This window comes from Hibiscus syriacus, unplaced genomic scaffold (genome assembly GCF_006381635.1).
Source record: "Hibiscus syriacus cultivar Baekdansim isolate YM2019G1 unplaced genomic scaffold, ASM638163v2 tig00014444_pilon, whole genome shotgun sequence".
Lineage (NCBI taxonomy): Eukaryota > Viridiplantae > Streptophyta > Magnoliopsida > Malvales > Malvaceae > Hibiscus > Hibiscus syriacus.
The window spans coordinates 2024099-2031161 of NW_024062326.1; the positions used below are offsets into that span (position 1 = coordinate 2024099).

Genomic DNA, 7063 nt, shown 5'->3' on the forward strand with positions numbered 1-7063 from the left:
CTTACAAATGTATAAATTAATTTTATATTTTCTAATAAAATATTGTTCAATAAATAATTTTTTTAATGAAATTAATTTACTGATTATAATTAATGTAGAAAATAAATTTATTAATTTAATTATCATAACTACTCATTTATATTAACTTTTAAAGAGTAATCATATTAATTATCATAATTTATTTAATTGTCAAAAAATTATCATGACTAACAATTTGTTTTAACTTTGAAAAAGTAATCATATTAATTATCATAATTTATTATAAATTTAAAATCTCACAACTTCATCATTTGTAACTTATAAGTTAAGTAAATATCAGTTCAATTTAATAATAGGTCGGATCATTTACAGGTTGAGTCAATTACAGATCATGTCTATTACAGGTCAAGTTGATAACAGGTCGGGTAATATTAGTTATTTACAGGGTTAATCTCGGGTTTAGGCTCATATCAGGTCGGGTGCAAGTCGGATTAAGTTATCACATTATCAGGTTCAGGTCGTTCTCAGTTCGGGTCCAACTCGGGTTCAGGTCAATACCAGTTCAAACTCGAATCAGTTTTAGATTACCACCACCTCGGGTCATAAAAAATTTGACTCAAGTCGATTTCAGTCATTTTTGCAGGTCGGGTTAGTTTTTTACATCCCTAATTGTTTTGTTACTGAAATTAACATTTATTTGGTTTGGCGTGAAAGAATAGAGAGGCAATTTAGGCTTAGACAGAGCCCATTTTCAGAATTCTAGTCCAAACACAAAACGCTTTTTCTTATAAGACTACCTTAAAAACTTATTACTGAATTTACTTCCTACAACTGACTTATCGATTTTTTTTGGTTTTTTTTTTAAAGTTTATCATTCCTCTAAGCCTCCTTTTTCTTCTACTGCAGCCTTGACATTGATTTTTAAAATCACATAATTATTATAATTTACTTCACCAATCGAATATAAATTATGGCAAACAGAAGGGAAAGAGAGGATAAAAACATATATAGATTCAACGTCTAGTAAGGGATTATAGAAGCTAATAATCCAAACAACAGAGTCAGGAGTAAAATCTGCAAGTTGTAGCATAAAGAAGGAGCTTGTACAAAATTAAAATTAAAAGCAGAAGATAACTAATAATCCATCCTTAAAACTACCTGCCTCACATCTTTGGTCCTTTCGAGATGGAAATGTCTCCAAAAGGCACCCCTTGTTTCACCTTCAAGAAACCTTGAGAAGCAAGAACTGCAAACAAATTTCATCATTACTTCATACAAATAAGGCAATTCGAGATACAGGGATTTGTATTTGCATTTGCATACCACATGTCTGATAGAAGAGCTGAGCTGCTCCTTTTCTGCTCAACCCTGCTGCCAAGTTCTGTAGGGATTCTACTTTCGGAGCTCCTGGCGCTTCAAAATGTATTTTCATATGCCTGCATCCAATTTACGACCCCTCAAAGTTAATTTTGGACTTCAAATTTATATAAACGATCAACATATACACAACATACATCTTGATGTTCTCAGTCATTATGTCCGGAGGAGGATCATTCGCAGGAGTTTCCCTTGTAAGTTGAGTTACCACCTTGAAATCTGAGAAAAACAAAAAAAAAAGTAATGGGGTTGTTATTTGTTAATCACCATATTGGATGATGCACCAATTACAGTGACTATTATGGCCAAAATAGAAGCTGACCACTTAATTACCTGGATCAGATGCCAAGTTTTTCCTTCCTGGCCTTGTTAACTTGTAATCGGTATCAGCTTCACGGAATGCTTCCTCATGCACTGTGTCAAGACCACTATTGTTTCGCGATGTTGATCGCACGTTCTTCTTCTTGGACGCAACCCTGTAACAAGGTCTTAGGCATATTGCTGATTTCATGGATACAAGTTTATTCTGCCTTCTGATTTATTATGGCAGATGAATCTTTACTTACCTTTCTGTATTTACTTCTAAGTTTCCCGAGGGGATTCCATCTCCGGATACTGAGCTACCATGGGATCTTACTGCATCTCCTGCAAAATGTATACCAAGCTTAATTGATACCACATTAAGTCTCCAAACAGAAGAGATAAAACATGTAAACGAGAGATTTTTCATACCAGAATTTCCTGACGGAACAAAGTGATTAAATTCCACTGGTGTCCTTTTAGTTTTCTTACTCATCTGTAATTCTACTGCAGCTACATCAGATGGGGAACCTACTCCACTGCGAAGATCTTCAAAAGGCTTTGCGTTCCAAAATCAGTCAGACATAGGGTAAACATATGCATTTCAAGGTGGCAAACTAAGGAAGAGTCGCAAGACTTACATAATCCATTTGATGATCAGAATGTACTCTCTCCGTAGAAGATGGTTCATGACGTTGTGGTTGCTGTCGTAAGGTTCTCACTGCGCACATATAAGATGAATTAACTTCCCTGCATTATTTCCTCAAAAACTTAAAAAAGCAAGAATAAGTGAAATTCTAACCAGAAGGTGAGTCATGGTGAGGTTGAATGCTTTTCTTCCACAGGTCCAAAAGTGGTTCTGGGTACGGGATTTCTTGGTTTCCTTTCACAAACATATCATCCATTAGCACCATAGATGGGAGTTCCATGAGCTTTGCTATCTTCAAAGAAGACAGAACTTTTGCGCCCCCCTGCAAAATTTATAGCAAATAAACCTTATGTTTGATCATTTATGATTGAAATGATTGTTTTGTTTGGATAGAATTTGTTTCCTCCATGAAATCTTCTGATGTTTTCTTTAGAATAATGCGTACCAAATATTCACCTACTGCGTAAGTTTAGTGGCTAACAAGTAAATCGGTGTGCAAGATAATCATACACCATTATCATGCTCAATATGAACTAGATAAATTGCAAATATTCAAGGCATACCCTTTTCTTCCTTCGAGTTCTTGATGCAATATCTGAAGTTTCCTCAAGCCAGGAATGGTAAACATAATTAGAAATAACAGTTTGCTCCTCATCCGTAATAATTCCTTTAGGCTTTCTTGTTTTTCGTTTTCCTGGCTCCTGCCTCTGTTGATCCTACTTTCTCAAGGAGATTAAGATCAGAAAAGTTTGTATTTTAATCTGATTTTTCAAATAACTGTTAGAAAAAAATCATTAATGCATACTCTGGCTTCTTTGTTTCTTTTAAGTTGTTGACCTAACTCGTTCTCTCGAAACTGCTCTTGGCTTCCTCCGGCTGCAGTAAAATAGCATGAATATCAAGCTCATTCTCGTTCATTGTTTCTTTCTATTTTCTTTTTCCACTTTCCTATGGGTTAATAAGACAAAAGCCAAATTGTAGGCTTATATTATGGAGACTTCATTTTAACTCCCAATTCATGTTTAACAACAGTTACCTATGACAACAAATGCTCAGAAAACTTTAACCGAAAGCTTCACTATCTTTTTCATATTTCAAATGTTTGTTGCCTTCAGAATATAAAGCATAAAAGCATACAAAACTTGAGTTCCAGTATTCTTGTCTAATTGACAACAAATGCTCAGAAAACTTTAATGTGCCAAATTAAATGGAAATGTTCACTTGGAAAGATTGTTCAGTTCTGCTTGAATTGATTTAAAACTTTAACTGAAGCTTCATTATCTTTTCCATATTTCTCAAATTATTTCCTTACAAATATAAAAAACTAAACGCTTACAAAACGTGAGTTGCAGTAGTCTTGAATATGTAAAACTATTGTAAGACTCTAACCTCCTTGAGGCTCAACTTGCTGGGCTGGGGAAAGAATAGGAGTAGGTGGCATCTCAATATGCTCATCTAAAGTGAAGTTTACTTTTGTTCCCTCGTCACCTTCAAATCTGTCACAGTTGTTAGACATATTAAGCAATTATTCAGTCCACAAACGCTCTAATGAATTATTAACTAAAACCTTTACCAGCAATGCATGGAACCAAGCTTTTAAATTTACCTTTCAAAAAGTTCATGAGTACTGGTTCTAGGCTGAAATAAATCAGGTAAGGTGATGTCATTGTCATTAGCTGTAAAGAAGAAAGTCAGATTGGTGTACAGCATTTTGTTATGATAAACATTATGAGATTGATGTACATGTTCAAAACTACCAAATACTGTAAAAGTTCAGGTATGAAAGAAAACCTTGATGGTGGTCATTGGAAATATTATCCTCAATGGGATCGCTGGTAATGTCGTATTCATCGACTTGGTTAAGTTGCTGTATATCAGTAAAGGTGACAAAAGATTAGAGTCCAAAATAGAATTTCAAAGGAATTTTAATACAACTACTTTGTATAGAAAAGTTCTATTCATTTGCAATCTAATTAAAGATTTGAACGCCTGACATGGCTGGTAGTCATCAGAATGGTATTTTTACCAAATGATAAAAAAGAGAGGATAGATTACCGGACCAATTTAATAAAATGATATACATATACTGCAAAATTGGAAAAACAATTGATGCATGGCTCATCACTGTGCCCAAAAAGGAAGAAATCAACATGAAGAACAAAATGTGAGAAATGAGCTTCAGAAAACGGGAAAATGTCCACACTTATTATCAGTATTGCATTGCGAATCTATAGGACAAAATTGTAAGCTCCGTCTGGATTGGAAAAGTCTGCACTCCACTCTTGTTTTAAGCTTCACCAAAGCCAAGCCAACCCAACCGGAAAACGAGTTATCAGGCCCAGTAAAATCTTGGAAACAGAGTCCTGTTAAAGCCCCCATGAATTATGGCAAGCTTATTTAGCCATGCTTTCAAGGGGTAGGCTCCTCTTTATTGTGTTCGAATTCATTATTTTATAATATATAACTAATACCACAGTTTATAAGTATTGCTTTGCAATTAACAAGTGAATTTGTTTAGGTGGATGATATGGAATAAAATTAATGAAAAAGAATACTGAACTGTATCTTCGATTTGAAGATCCTAACAGCCAATTTGCAACTTCATTTCAAAAGAAAACAGCAGTGAATTCATTTTAAATATAAGGGAGGAGAAATAATAGTTAACCACCATATAATAAACTGGGCAAACCACAAGGCTGAAAGCACACATTTATGGCAAATTCGTTTTGATCACTGCCATCAAAATGTCAAATAAAATGCTCTTACCATGAAGAATAAGGAGGAAGGTGGAGAGTTTATATAAAAAAAACTTTACCATATTAAGATTGTTTTGCTTAAACCCCATAGAGATTTCTTCTTCAGGTTCTACAGCATTAGTGAACCCCATGGAGGTTTCTTCATTTTCAGGTAGCGTAATGGATTTTCTCCTGCACTCAAGGGAGACAAGTAGACAGAATAACCCAAAAATCCCATCTATTCAATATTTATTTATTTTTTATAGAAGGAATGGCACATATATAAAACAGATTTTACTTGGCTTTTGATTTTCCCTTCGGGAGTAGAGTTCGCTCTTCCATTACCTTCCATGCGTTCCTTATTTCAACCTCAAAACACCCCCACAAGAAAAATCAAACCGTTTTTCTTGTTCCCTTTTTGAAATATCTATACAGTTGAATCAACAGAATCGAATACGCTCATTTAAGAATAAAATTAAAACAGAAAGGAAAGGAAATTACCAGAAACCGATTAGCATCATCTGTCAAGAGAAGACAGAGAAGCATTAAAATCCCGGCAGAAAGTAGAACAATAAATACTAAACTTACAAAAAATAAAGGGTCGAAAATTAATTTACCATGAAGAAACATCACTTTTTTCTCATAAAGAATCACAATCCCACCTAAAGAGCATAACGAGAAAATTAGAAAATAATAGCAAAAACTTGATCTAGAAAGGATAGGATAATGATGGAAAATTGAGAAAACAAATCTTGTATTAAGTTGATTTACCCATGAGGATGCTAGAGAGTCGAAGAGCCATGGGAACTGGAGGATTTAGGATCTCTTCACTGTTAAAATTACTTCAAATATAAATTAAAAAGAAAAATAAGTTAACGGAAAGAAATTGAAGTGACCGAAAAGGAAAATAGAAACCAGAGTCGAGCAATGTCGAGCTTGTTAGCTTTCCTTCGATCGAGCTTTGCTTGCCTAGTACCAAGTAACCTAAAGAAAACAAAACCCCAAATACAGATTACTCCAGATCACATATACGAGAAATCCAAACAGAGAGAGAGAGAGAGAGAGAGAGCTTATTGTTCATTTTTTCAGCGAAATACTTTATTTCACAAAAAAAAAAAGATGAAAAGATCACCATATTTGGCCCAGGGAAGCTTTGCGAGCAAGGAGCTCTCTGGAGTAGAACATAGCGTTCTTCGGTGTCTTTAAAAAAAAGTAATAGAAGAGGATAATTAAAAAGAGAGAGGAGAAATGAAGAAACAGAGCTTTTGTTAATGGAGAGGTTGTTATTTTCGTTTGTCTGCGCAGAGGCAGAAGCGATTCGCGCGGCTCTCAATTGCATGCAAATGATGCAATATAGTAATATATTTTGAATGATACCCAGAGTTTTTTTTAAACTTACCACTAGCTGTACGAAAAATTTATGTGCTACTACTTATTTTTGCACGGACCGCAGGTCTTGTAATGTTATTTTAGATTTTTTTTAATCGTCTAATTGTGTAAATTTTTAGGATAAATTATTCACCTCACTTAAAATTAATGCATTCATAATCTTATGATAAAAAAACCTAACACAAATGATATAATAATTAATTTATCTCTTAATTTTTTTATTTTATATTAAATTTATGGGTAAACTATCGAAATGGTCACTTATTTTTAATAATGTACACATTTGCCACCAAATTTAAAAACCATAAATTTTGATCATTCCAAGACTCGTAGACATTTGGCAGGGTTGGACGAGGGACTTTATATCTTTGGAGCCTTTGATAACATGGAAGAATGTTGATCAAACTAGAATTCAGCAAGCTATATTTCGTAACTTATGATGTATCGTTCCATAATTGTTGTAGTTACGTCATTGTTTACAATTATAGAATGAAGAAAAGAAAATTTGTTTCTACCTAATAGATTTGGGTGATCGGAGAAGATGAACATGGTGTGTGGTGTGCGCCGCGAGTGGGTTTTGAAAGAAAAACATATTAAAAGGAAGGGGGAATTGTAATTTTGTCCTATAGTACTT

The 7063-nt window shown here is 34.1% G+C and overlaps 2 long non-coding RNA genes across 2 annotated transcripts; both read right to left on the bottom strand.

The window, feature by feature from the left end:
- Nucleotides 1–1133: 1133 nt before the first annotated feature.
- Nucleotides 1134–1578, bottom strand: LOC120207290. The gene is made up of 3 exons (XR_005524184.1): nt 1494–1578; nt 1303–1415; nt 1134–1225 (listed from the first exon to the last, which is right to left on the bottom strand). It is a non-coding gene; the product is annotated as an uncharacterized LOC120207290 (long non-coding RNA).
- A 2550-nt stretch (nt 1579–4128) lies between these two features.
- On the bottom strand, nt 4129–5403 carry LOC120207318. The gene is made up of 3 exons (XR_005524187.1): nt 5339–5403; nt 5121–5232; nt 4129–4172 (listed from the first exon to the last, which is right to left on the bottom strand). It is a non-coding gene; the product is annotated as an uncharacterized LOC120207318 (long non-coding RNA).
- Nucleotides 5404–7063: the final 1660 nt, after the last annotated feature.